The 14,435-nt window shown below is 39.6% G+C and overlaps 1 protein-coding gene across 1 annotated transcript in view; it reads right to left on the reverse strand.

Annotated features, from left to right (window-relative positions):
• The window catches only part of C2CD6 (C2 calcium dependent domain containing 6), an 80,160-nt gene extending 79,236 nt beyond the window's left edge, over positions 1–924 (reverse strand). The window contains exon 1 of the mRNA XM_073019930.1: positions 895–924. The gene's annotated coding sequence lies outside the window, so the exon portion shown is untranslated. The remainder of the gene's footprint in view (positions 1–894) is intronic.
• Positions 925–14,435: the final 13,511 nt, after the last annotated feature.

Below are 14,435 nucleotides of genomic sequence, written 5' to 3' on the forward strand. Positions count from 1 at the left end.
GAGTTTCTAGGAGGAATGAGAGGAAGTTGCTAAAGCCTTCCTAATAAGGAAGTTTCTTGGGGACACTAACAGGAGGGGCTGTTTTATTATAACTTAAGACAGATTTTTGGGCCTTTTGTTGGAGGGGCACCATTCAAAGGTGGGCTGATTTGCAAGTAATAGTATAAGTAGGCTTAAATAAAATTTGTAAACAAGGATAATATAGTTTGTATGTTTGTCCCCTCCAAATCTCATATTGAAATGTCACCTCCAATGTTCAAGGTGGACCTACTCGTAGGTGTTTTGGTCATGGGGGTAGATCCCTCATTAATGTCTTGGTGCTGTCCTGTGGTAATGAGTGAGTCCTGCTCTATTAGTTTGCATGAGAGCTGGTTGTTTAGAAGAGCCTGGCATCTCTCTCTTCCTCCTTCTCTCGCCAGGTGATGTGCCTGTTCCCCCTTCATCTTCTGCCAGGAGTAAAAACTTTCCGAGGCCTCACAAGAAGCCAAGCAAATGCTGGTACCATGCTTGTACATCCTGCAGATCTGTGAGCCAAATAAACCTCTTTTCTTTATAAATTACTCAGCCTCAGCTATTCCTTTATAACAATGCCAAATGGACTAACATAAGGATGATGTTGCCTCCAGAACCCAAAAACGCCTAAAGGATGTTGGGCTTGTTTTAATGTTGTAGGTGCTGAGAGTATCAATAACTTTTTCTTGATAATGTAAGAATAGAGCAGCTCTCAGTTTAGCAAATAATTTTCAGGAATTTAGCTGAGGTAGCTGGCCTAGCTCTATGTGGGTCAATGGCTTGTCCTCTTTTCATTAATTCTTTTATGAACATTTGTATGTCCTAAATTAGTATGTCAAATACATTTCCTTGGAGGAAGATGTCATGAGTGTAAGGTCATACCTGTGTTCCTGGAGAAAACTGGATGCAGCAGTTAAGATTTTGTCTGCAAAGATTGTGTGTGATGGCAGTGTCCCTTCAGAGATGAAGGCAAACTGGCTGAGAGGCTGTTGAAATAGGCATGGTACAGAATAGATTAGTCAAATGTATAGTAGTAAAATATTTACCAACTGCTAATTGAATGGAATCAGTAATGTCAGTAACACTGGGTATGGAGGCCTTAATGGATGAGACTACGGTATTAAGTTTGCAGGAATCTACTGTGAGGCATCATGCATTCTTTCCAAGTTTAAGAACAGGCCAAATTGGACTATTAAGCAGAGAAATGGGATAATCACCCCTTCTTTAACTAGGTCTCATGTCACAAGTTTCAATCCTTGAAGGCCTTGTTTTAATTTACACTGGGCTGTATTAACCCTTTTAGCTGAGAGGATGGACTATGGGGTCCTATTTTGTCAAACAATTCATAAATGCCAAAGACTTCTTTTAATTCGTTATTTATTGGGTCAGAGCATCCATGCCCACTATGGGAATTTTAGGGCAATGGGTGCTATGACAATAGGGAATTGAGCAGGACAATGGCTCTTACGGTTAAGGTGAAACATATGTATATGTCCTTTATTTTATATTTAGGAGCTCTCCTACATTTAGTTTAAATTTAAATTTAAATTTAGTGAGATTGCTATAAATTATAAATGTAAGTTAAGCGCTGGTATTGATGTAAGGCCATGAAAATTGGCCAATTTGTGCATTTCAGATGTTAAAGTTAATTCAGAACCTAAGCTGCAGAGGCACAGAAGCAACCAGACCCCTTTTAATCTTTATGTTGCATAAATTCTTTTAGTACATTTTGTCCAATTGGGCGAAATTGTAGAGCTCTTCAGTTTTTTGTTTCTTCCCCTTGCATCCAGCTTTTTAAATTTTTTAAACAGAGTTTCGCTCTTGTTGCCCAGGCTGGAGTGCAATGGCGCCATCTCAGCTCACCATAACCTCTGCCTCCCAGGTTCAAGCAATTCTTCTGCCTCAGCCTCCTGAGTAGCTGGGATTACAGGCATGCACCACCACACTTGGCTAATTTTGTATTTTTAGTAGAGACGGTGTTTCTCCATGTTGGTCAGGCTGGTCTCAAACTCCCAACCTCATGTGATCCACCTGCCTTGGCCTCCCAAAGTGCTGGGATTACAGGCATGAGCCACTGTACCCAGCCACATCCAGTTTTTTTTTTCTTTCCTTTTTTAAAAACTTAATACAAACTTGTATTAATTCCAGCTAGTTGAGTGAATGCCATATTCCAATGAGGTCATTATGTTAATACACATGGATTAATATTCAATATAAGACTCTCCTCTTTTTTAACTTTGCAAACACTTCTTTTATAAGACAAATCTAGCATTCTTTTTAAGTGCAAATTTGAGTTCTTCCTTTTTAAATAATTTATTTTGTCAATAGGCAGATACTTATATTTTTATTGTATATAACAGGATATTTTGAAGTATATATACACTGTGAAATGGTCAAATCTAGCTAATTAACAAATGTATCACTCACATAGTCACCATTTTTCTGCTGAGAACACACCACATCTACTCTTTTTACATTTCTCAATAATACAACATATCATCATTAACTGCTGTACAATAGATCTCTTGAAATTTATTCCTCCTATCTAACTGTAATTAGATATCCTTCCACCAACATCTCCCCACTCATCCCTCCCCACTAACCACTTAGCCTCTGGTAACCACCATTATACTCTCCACTTCTATGAGATCGATTTTTTTTAGATTCTACACATGAGTAACTAGCCTCTCTTCCCTACTATTCTTTCTTCCTCAATACAAGTGACTGCCAATGGGGCCATATATTGTACAGGGTAGGGTCTTTCCCCTGAGAGATCTACAGAATGAGGGCCAATGCCTATTTGAGAATCCAAGCAATTGGTTGGTCACAAGGTAAGAGTGCTTCCTTCAAGTCTAGTGTGAGTCATGGCTTATGCTGGAATTGAGACAAATGATTCAAGCCAAGATGCACAGAGAGGTTCAGGCAGAGACACATGACCCAGTGATACATTAAGGAGGGCCCCAAGCCTGTCCTCCCTCCCTAAATGCCAATTAAATACTAAAAAAACCAAAATCTGACTTAGGCCAGTTAAATCTGTAACAAAGGCTCAATAAAATTTAGCAAATGTAGTACAAAGCAGCACAGCTCAAAGAGTCAGCTAGTAAGCTGGAAACAGCCCAAAGTGCATAATTGCTAACAGGTGGCAAAGCCTATTAATAAGTTAACCTAAGATAAGACAGACCCCGGTCATTGTCTAGATATCATGCTTTCTGTGCTAACTGTTGTGACCATTCCACAGAGTCAGGATGAACTCTTACCCAAAATTTGACTTGAATGTTAAGACTGCTTATACTAAATACACACCAAAAGGGCATGAAAAGAAGCATTACATAATAAGGCTTTCTTGGAGAGCATGACAGACCTCCCAAGCTGGTCAAAAAAATGGCTTGAGAAACCAGGAAAAGGAGACTGGCTTGGAATTTTTATGGTAGTTAGATGGTGAGGCTGGGATGAGGGTTCTCACATGCAGGAAGGGGCTTACGTGGCAATAAAGAAAGACATAGCTAGGGCTTCTTACTAGCTTGCCCAGATGTGGGCAGAAGGGAAAGAGGTGAGGTTTAAAAGCTGTCAGCAATCAAACATCAAAAAATGTAGTGAGCTCTTTTCTAGTTCCATGTGAATTTTAGAATAGTTTTTTCTAATTCTGTGACAAATGACATTGGCAGAATGATAGAAATAGCATTTAAAATCTGTAGATTGCTTTGGGTGGTATGACCATTTTAATGATATTGATTCTTCCAATCCATGAACATGGAATGTTTTCCCATTTGTTGTGTCACGTATAACTTCTTTCAGCAGTGTTTTGTAATTCTCCTTGTAGCGATCTTTCACTTCCTTGGTTAGCTGTATTTTTAGGGTTTTTTTTTTTTTTTTTTCTCATTGTGAATGGGATTATGCTCTTGATTTGGCTCTCAGCTTGACAGTATATTGGTATACAGATATACTACTGATTCTTTTACATTAATTTTGTATCCTGAAACCTTACTAAAGTCACTTATCAGTTCTAAGGAATCCTAAGCAAGAAGAACAAGGGAGGAGGCATCATGTTACCTGACTTCAAACTATACTATGAGGCTACAGTACCCAAAATATCATGGTACTGGTACAAAACAGACACATAGACCAATTGAACAGAATAGAGAATCCAGAAATAAAGCTACACACCTACAACCAATGGATCTTCCACTAAGTTGACAAAAATAAGAAATGGGGAAAGCACTCTTCATCCAATAAATGGTGCTAGAGTAGATGTGCAAGATACAGCAGAATGAAACTGTACCCCTACCTATCACCATATACAAAAATTAACTCATTATGGATTAAATACTTAAATGTAAGGCCTAAAACTGTTAAAATCCTAGAAGAAAACTCAAGAAATACCTTTTTGGACATTGGCCTTGGCAAATAATTTATGAATAAGTCCTCAAAAGCAAACACAACAAAACCAAAAATTGACATGTGGGACCTAATTAAAGAGCTTCTGCACAGCCAAAGAAACTATCAACAGAGTAAACAGACAACCTACAGAATGGGAGAAAATATTCACAAACTATGAGTCTGACAAAGGACTAATATCTACAGCCTATAAGGAATATAGACAATTGAACAAGCAAAAAACAATCTCATAAAAAGTGATGAAAAGACATGAACAGACACTTCTCAAAAGAAGACATACAAGCAGCAAACATATTTTAAAATGCTCAGCATCACTAATCATCAGACAAATGCAAATCAAAGCCACAATGAGATACCATCTTATACCAGCCAGGAATGACTATTAAAAAGTCAGAAAACAATAGACGTTGGTACGCCTGCAGAGAAAAGGGAATGCTTATACACTATTGGTGGGAATGTAAATTAGTTCAGCCACTGTGGAAAGCACTTCAGGAATTTCTCAAAGAACTGAAAATAGAACTACAATTTCAGTCAGCACTCCCATTACCAGGTATATATCCAAAGAAAAATAAATTGTTCTACCAAAAAGACATATGCATTTGTATGTTCATCGCAGCACCATTCACAATAGCAAAGACATGGAGTCAACCTAGGTGTCCGTCAACAATGGACTGGATAAAGAAAGTGTGGTACATGTACACTATGGAATACTACGTAGCCAAAACAAAATGAAATCACGTCCTTTGCAGCAACATGGATGCAGCAGGAGGCCAATATATACAAAATTGTAGGCCATAGAACAGTCTCAATTTTAAAGGATTCAAATCATACATATGTTTTCTGACCAAGTAGAATTAAATCACAGTCATTTCCAGGAAATCTTCAAATATTAGGAAACTAAACAACACATTTCTGAGTAACCGATCCATCAAAGAAGGAATCAAAAGACAAATAAGAATATGTTTTGAATTGAATGAAACTAAAAACATAAGTTAATATTTATGGGATAAATTTAAAGCAGTACTTAGAAATTTACAACAATAATGTATGTAATAAAAAAGAAATATCTCAAATTGTTTACCTCAGCCTCCACCTTAAGAAAATAGCAAAAGAAGAACAAATTATTCATAAATCCTTCTAGAATACTGAAGGGGGGAGAATATTTCCCAACTCATTCTACAATACCAACTTTACCAAAACTAATAACAACATTACAAGAAAGCTACAGACCTGTATTTCTCATGACTATATGTGAAAAACTTTTCATAAAATTTAGCAAATGAACCCAACAATATATGAAAAGGATAATACATTATAACCAAGTAGGGTTGATCCTAGGAATATAAAGTTGATTTAACAATAAAAAATCTGTGCATTAATATTATACTAACATTCTAAAAATGTATGATCATATCAGTAGTTTCAGAAACAGCATCTGACAAAATCCAGCACCCATCATTCATAAAATTGCTCAGCAAACTAGAACTAGAAGAGACTTTCTTAAACCTAATGAAGAATATCTATGAAAACCCTATAACCAACATCATACGTAATGGTTTTGTGATGGAAACATTCTAGTTCTTGATAATGGGTGGCGATTACACAAAAATACATATTTGTCAAAACTCATCGAACTGTCCACATAAAATTGGGTGTAAGTTTCTCTAGGGAGAGTATTGGCCAGAATTCTGCCCACTAAGTGAAATAACCAAATCAATTTTTGGATCTGTATAGCTGGCCCTTGGGCTACAGCCACAGTGGCCCAGCTGACATCATCAGGTTACATCTGCTGAACCATCAGTGAACCTGGTCTAGATGTTTAGGGGAAACTGTAAATCCAGGGCCCCACCTGAGCCAGTGGCTTTGTTTTTGGTGGCAGAAGAAAAATGTATTGCATAAATTAATGGCTACCCAAATTAATGGCTGCCACTTTTTATGCAAAACCAAAATGATGCTAGGACCAGGTCAGATGCACCGCTAAACACACTATTACCATTTGGCTAGCAAGGCCTGTTGGTTTAGGCCCCTTTCAAAGCATGCTGAATAAAAGACTAAGTAGAATCTCAAAGTGAAGTACATTTGGTCTTTCACACCCCAAAAAATTAAAATCTAGTAGGGGATCAAAGAGAGAGTTTTTTCTTTGATTGACAAAGGAATTGAGTGTTGTGAATCTGCCCACATAGGTTTTTTTTTTTTTTTTAAGATAGTCTTGCTCTGTTGCCCAGGCTGGAGCACAATCTTGGCTCATTGCAGCCTCAGCCTCCCAGGTTCAAACCATTCTCCTGCCTCAGCCTCCTGAGTAGCTGGGACCACAGGTGTGTGCCACCATGCCTGGCTAATTTTTGTATTTTTAGTAGAGACACAGTTTCCCTGTGTTGGCCAGGCTGGTCTCGAACTCCTGGCCTGGCAAGCAGGTCCTTGAACTTGTCAGGGTTTGTCAGCCACTCCTGTTGGTAGAGGTGTAATAACACCATAGTCAGGGCCACTGAAATTGAGGATTTTGATTTGCCAACCAACAGGGATTACCTGTATCTTTAAGCAAAACTTGCTGTGGGGAAAAAGGTAACATGATCTTACACATAGGGCACTCAGCCAATTCAATATATAATCATGTGCCACAAAATGACATTTTGGTCAACAACAGACTACGTGATATTGTTTGTCTCTATGTCCCCACCCACATCTCATCTCAAATTGTAATAACAAAGGGCAGAGGCACTCACTTAAATCCTGATCCACCCACCTGTGGCAAATGACAAGGACTCCTCTACATGTGGCAATGCCCTGAATGGGAAAATTTCCCTTGACACTTTATGATCATTCACAGTAAAAGTGTGTAACACATCAATTTCATTACACACACTTAGCAATAGATGGTATAACAGTAGTATTCACGTATCAACCAACAATGTGAATACACTCGGAAACGCGTCATCAGGTGATTTTGTCATTGTGTAAACATGTACTTACACAAACCTAGATAGTGTGGCCTATTACCCACCTATGCTATAGGATCTAGCCTATTGCTCCTAGGCTACAAACCTGTACATTGTGTTACTGGACTAAATACTGTAGGCAGTTGAAAGACAATGGTAAATATTTGTGTATCTAAACATAGAAAAGGTACAGTAAAATATGATATTATGGTTTTATGGGACCACCATCGCATATTCGGTGTATTAGTCCATTTTCACACTGCTCTAAAGAACTGAGACTGGGTAATTTACAAGGAAAAAAGGTTTAACTGACTCACAGTTCTGCATGGTTGAGGAGGCCTCAGGAAACTTACAGCCAAGGTGGAGGGCAAAAGAGAAGCAAACACCTTTTTTTCAACGCAGCAGGAGAGTGAAGGGGAAGTGCCACACTTTTAAACCAGCGGGTCTCACTCACTATCACGAGAACAGCACGGGGGAAATCTCTCCCATAATCCAATCACCTCCCACCAGGCCCCTCCCTCGACATATGGGGACTGCAATTCGAGATGAGATTTGGGTGGGGACACAGAACCAAACCATATCATGTGGTCTGTTGACCAAAACATCATTACGTGGCACATGACTATATATTGAATTGGCAGAGAGCCCTATGCATAAGATCACTTTAACTTTTTCCCCACAGTAAGTTTTGCTTAAACCATATTAATTGATGTCAGGTTTTTGTGGAGTTTTTTTTCCCTACCAAAACACAGACTCACCTTCACCTGCGTATGGGGGGCGGGGAAGGGGTGGGGCACAGATGCTCCAACAGCTACCAGTTTAACCTTATTTTCAGACCAGGTGCATAGGGACAGCAAGGGAGCAAGAGGGCCTCGCCTATGGGATAAAGCTGGAGTAACAGGAAGCCCTTTTTTTTTTTTTTCTTTCACCTCCTCATCTCGGGATTGGTCCTACTTCCTCCTGTGTACTTCCGTGCCTCCAGAAAGCTCCTGGCACAGGGACTTTTTTCTTTCTGGCACATGCTTCTATAGCTCTACCTGGGAGCCTTTGGTGCCTATCTCTAACAGAACCATAAAACTTTGTGTTCTTCACCTGCCTGAAGTTCCCAAACATGCTGGTCTTCTTCCTTAAAGCAGCTGAGGTCATCCCCTTCTTCCCCACTTCCTCACCACTAAGGGAGAGTGAGCAACAAACAAAGCACCGTTTGAGTGGTTTCGATCCTGCCTGTCACAACTCAGCCTCTGAACAGTTATTAACAGGCAAGACAAGGGGAAGACCATTATTAGCCATTTCCCCTCCCCAACCCCTGCCTCATACCACTTGGATGAGAGCATTGCCACCGAAGTCCAAGGAATCGTCTCATATTCCCTAACCCAGCCTGCAGGGTTTTCTTTTCCTTCCTCTTCCGGAAAGCTGTGTCTCTGTCAGCATCCCATTCTCATTGTCAAAATTGGCAGAAACTGCAAATTCTAGGATTTTACCCTACTTACAAACTGTCAAGTTATCCTACCACAGTTTTATAGATGCTGCCAGAAGACTCCTAAGTCAGAAACAGGGGACTATATTATTTATAGTAAAGCCCTATTGAACCAGCAATTTTCTTCAGAGAGCAGAGTGAGGGGCAAGGTTGCCCCCAAAGGGGTAACTGCTTTTTACTGTAAAGATGAAATACTGCTGGAGCCAGGATGTCCGTGTTCTTGAATCTACCATTTCCATTTTACAAGTGATGCTTGTTGGGCCCTTTCTACCTTGTTAGTTGCTGAGTCCAAGTTGACCCACCTCAAGATGGGAAAAAGTCAAAGAGTCACAAGGTCTCCACAGCTTGAGTCATTCTTGAGAAGAGCTCAGCAGTTACTCAAGGTAATAGCTACTTTTCAAAAAGAGTGTACCTGATAGCTAGGTCAGAGGGAAACAAGTCCAAACCCCCAAAGGGTGTCTTCAGGCAGTGGCTCTAATCAGTACAGAGATTCATAGCTCAAAAAAGTCATTAGGATTGCAGGGCCCCTAACATAAGCTTGCTGGACAGCTTCTAACTCAGTCTGTTGGACTGGGCCCTACTAAAAGGATGCCAGTTTGTAGGTTAGCCAAGATTAAGGCCATAGTGAGGCACATGCCACCTCCTATACCCAGAGCCCATCAAGGTGCTGGGCCTCCTCTTTTAGTAGTTGGGGTGGAGGTAGGCGGACTGCAAAAAGGGAATAGTTTTTCTTTGACTGCCAAAAGGACAGCCCATTATGAATCTGCCCAGATAGATGCAATAAACTTTATCTGGTAAGCAGTCCACCTAATTTTGTCAGGGCTTATCAGCCACCACTGCTAGTGGAAACATGGTAATACCACATTCATGACTATTGAGACTAAGGCTTTTGACTTGCTAACCAATAGGACTTCATCTATAACGTGAAACTTATGGATATCAGAGGGTACAAGTATTCAGGTTAAATCCCAACCCACCCACTGGTGGAAAATGGTAGATGACTAGGTATCCTTAAGGGAGTACTACAAATGTTTACAAACTGATCTTAGTCCTCAGATGTCAGTGGTGTACGACAGGCATGCTGATAATGTCCAAGATAGCAAACCAAGAGTCAGTAATGGATTGTATAATGTATTCAGTAAGTCAGTATAATGGATTCAGTAAGTCACAATGTTTGGAACAGCTAAGGTATGGAGGCAACAAATGAATTCAGTTGGTAATAATGCACTGTAAGTCTCCAGCTCCATTAGCAAATTTTACTGGCCATACAGGAATGTTGTATTTAGAAAATGCATTTCTTAATTTTTCTGCTGCCTTTAAGTCCTAAATGAAGGCCATGGTTTCCCTTTGTCCTCCTAGGATTCTGTAAATTTTTTTATTGAACCATCTGGAAGGGGACATGGAGACAGGTGAGTAGTGATTTGTATGTCACACTAGCACTTCTTTACACATGACTCTTCCAATGATTCTGATGTTTATGAAATGGAGATGATCCAGCATATAACACATTAACTCCTCATATACATTCAGATGTAGGAACAACAACAGTTGTTGTTAGGTCAGTTAAATTGGCCTAAAGAGCCTCACCTATAAGGTTTAGTTCCCTTCTCCATTGTGAACTATGCCCAAATCCCATGAGCTGAATCTAAGTGACATTTCCTTCCTTCCTGGGGTAGGAAGAAGCTTTGCCCACCACCAGCAAAGCTGCACCACCACAGCCATGAACTCTGCCAATCTAGGCCACTAAGATGCAAATGACACAAGCACAGATTACAGCTAAAGAAACTACATGGTGACTACACTACTGTGTACATCCAGAATCAAATCCAACATACCCTACCTGAACCAACACCCAAGACCCATCTAAACAAATAAGTCTTTCCCTACAAAACCTTCCCCAAAAGATGTGACTATTACACCAGATATGTAGAAATCTACATAGAGACATATCAAACATGAAAAAGCAAGGAAACATGACACAAAGGAACACAATAATTCTCTAGTAACAGACCCGAAGCATAAGGAAATATATAAAATTCCAGAAAAATATTCAAAATAATAATCTTAAAGAAACTCTGAGATACAAGAGAATACAGATTGATGATTCAATGAAATCGGGGAAAAATCATGATTTGAATGAGAACTTCAACAAAGAGATAGATATCATTAAAAAAAGAACCACAGGAATGCTATGAATAATTAAATGAATGAAATAAAAAATACAATCAAGAGCTTTAACATCAGACTAGACCAAGCAGAATTTAAAAATTTCTGAATTTGAAGATAGGTCCTTTGAAATAACATAGGCAGACAAAAAAAAGTCTTCACCTATCAAATATAACCTCGAAAATAAATGAATTAAATGCCAATTTTAAAAACATACACTGGTTGAACGGATAAACATAACAAGATGCAAATATATGTTGCCTAAAATAGAATCACTTCACTGGCAAACACTTGAAAGCAAAGAGATAGAAAAAGATACTCCACACAAACAGAAACAAAAACCAAGCAGGGATAGCTATACCTATATCAGACAAAACAGACTTCAAGTAAAAAGCTGTCAAAAGAAACAATGAAGAACATTATATAATAATAACAAAAGGATCAAGTCAGCAAGAGAATAACAATTGTAAATATATATGCACCCAATACCACAGCACCCAGATACATAAAGCAAATATTATTAGATCTAAAGAGAGGGATAGGCCCCAATACAATAATAGATGGAGACTTCAGCAATCCACTATCAGCATTGGAGAGATCACCTAGAAAGAAAATTAAAAAGAAACATTGGATTCAAACTACAGCATAGAACAAAGGGACTTAACAGACATTTACAGTACATTTCACCTAACAGCTGCAGAAAATACATTCTTTTCATCAGCACACAGAACATTCTTCAGGAATGACCATATGTTAGGACACAAAACAAGTCTCAAAAAATTTTCAAAATTGAAATCTTATCTAGTTTCTTATCTGACCACAATGGAATAAATCTAGAAATCGGTAAGAGAAACATTTAAAAGTATACAAATACATGGAAATTAAACAACATACTCCTGCATAACCACTGGGTGAAGAAAGAAATTAAGAATTAAAGTTCATTGAGGGTCAGGCGTGGTGGCTTATGCCTGTAATCCCAGCACTTTGGGAGGCTGAGGCGGGTGGATCATTTGAGGTCAGGAGTTCAAGACTAGCCTGGCCAACACGGTGAAATCCCATCTCTACTAAACACAGAAAAATTATCTGGGCGGTAGTGGCGCATGCCTGTAATCCAAGATACTAGGGAGGCTGAGGCAAGAGAATTGCTTGAGTCTGGGAAGTGAAGGTTGTGGTGAGTCAAGATCGTGCCACTGCAATCCAGTCTGGGCAACAGAATGAGATCCTGTCTCCAAAAAAAAAAAAAAAAAGGAAAAAGGAAAAAAAGAAGAGACATCAAAATGGATACCACAGAAAGAAACAACAAAAAAATCATTATAGACTACCATGAACAAGAACGTATCAATAAATTTGAAAAACTAGAGGAAATGGATATATTCCTGGAAACATACAACCTACCAAGATTGAACCGAGAAGAAATAGAAAGTCTGAACAGACCAATAAGAAGTAATGAGACTGAATTAGTAGTAAAACATCTCCTAACAAAGAAAAGTCCAGGACCAAATTGCTTAACCTCTGAATTCTACCGAAGTTTAAAGAAGATTAATACCAATTCTTCTCAAACTATTCCAAAAAATTAAAGCAGATAAAACTCTTTGTATTAGTTTGTTCTCACACTTGTTATAAAGAACTACCTGAGACTGGGTAATTTATGAAGAAAAGAGGTTTAATTGACTCACACTTCCACAGGCTTAACAGGAAGCATGGCTGGGAGGTCTCTGGAAACTTACAATCATGGTAGAAGGCAAGGAAAAGCAAGCACCTTCTTCACATGGTGGCGGGAGAGAGAGAGAGGGAGAGAGAGAAAGAGACACACAGAGAGAGGTGCCCACACTTTTAAACCATCACATCTCCTGATAACTCACTCACTACCACGAGAATAGCAAGAGAGAAATCCTCCCCCATGATCCACTCACCTCCCACCAGGCCCCTCATCCAATTTGACATTAGATTTGGGCTGGGACGCAAATCCAAACCATATTACTCTTCCTAACTCATTGTATGAGACCAGCATCACCCTGATACCAAAAGCAGACAATGACACAACAAAAAAAGAAAACTACAGGCCAATATCCCTGATCAATGTAGATGCAAAAGTCCTAAACAAAATGCTAGCAAATAAAATCCATTAATACAACATGATCACGTGGGATTTATCCCAGGAACTCAAGGATGGTTCAGCATGTGCAAACCACTAAACATGATATATAACATCAACAGAAAGAAAGACAAAAACCGTATTATCTCAATAGATTAGAAAAAGGATTTGATAAAATTCAACATCCCTTTATGATAAAAACTCTTAATTAGGTATAAAAGGAAAGTACCTCAATACTCAATTCAATGTATTTAATACAATTCAGTATACAATTAAGGCCATACATGACAAACCCACAGCTAATATCATACTGAATGGGGGAAAAGCTTTCAACTAAGAAATGGAACAAGACGACACCACACCACCCACTCTAACCACTTTTATTCAACATAGTACTGGAAGTTCTAGCCAGAGTAATTAGGCAAGAGAAAGAAATTAAGGGCATCCAAATTGGAAAGGAGGAAGTCAAATTATCCCTGTTTGCAGAGACATGATCTTATACATAGAAAAATGTAAAGACTCTACCAAAAACTCTTAGAACTGATCAATGAATTCAGTAAAAATGTAGGATACAAAATCAACATACAAAAATCCAGGAAGAGGATCCAGGATGGCCAACTAGACACAGCCAGGAAGAGCTTCCTTCACCAAGATAAGATCATCAAGAAGACCAGCACACTCCAGGCAGATCTTTGGAAGGAAGACATTGAGAGTGGATGGAGGGAGAATGCGGACTCTGGTTGAAGTGGGAGGAAGCTGGGAACCCTGCATGTTGCCAAGCACAAGGACTCATTCCTGGCCCCAAGCAGCTTCTAAGGAAAGGGTAGGTTAAATAGGTATAGAGTGGCCCGCTCTCAACATGGATCTCCAGAATCCTAGTTGCAGGTGACCCCATGACCCCCACAGACATTTGAGCTGGCAGGGAGAGCTGCTTGGAGAGTTGGCAGGGATGGGACTCCAACCTGGGTGGAGCCCAGAGGGTTTAGGTGCAGGAAAACTGCAGTGGACCATGGCCAGAGATGGCCATTCTGCAAGGCCTGCCATATTCCTCTAGGTGATTTTGGTTTTTGTTGACTGTTGGACCTGGACAGAACAGGGTTATCTTGCCTATGAGACAGGGCCAGTTTGGTCTGAGTGCTTCCATCTTCCCATCTGCTGGCCACTCTCAGCTTCCCTACTTGGCCACACCAACTTGCAGCGCAGTCTCAGATGCCCAACCAGGGTGTTTCCCAGAAGCCACTGCTATAGCTCTTTGGCTGGAAGATCCTGCCTAACCATCAAAGACCTTTTGTAGATGGGCCCCTGTCAGCATGCATCCACCTGCAGCCTCCCACCACCACTTTGTCGGCACACA

Source organism: Chlorocebus sabaeus, chromosome 10 (genome assembly GCF_047675955.1).
Source record: "Chlorocebus sabaeus isolate Y175 chromosome 10, mChlSab1.0.hap1, whole genome shotgun sequence".
Taxonomy (NCBI): Eukaryota; Metazoa; Chordata; class Mammalia; order Primates; family Cercopithecidae; genus Chlorocebus; species Chlorocebus sabaeus.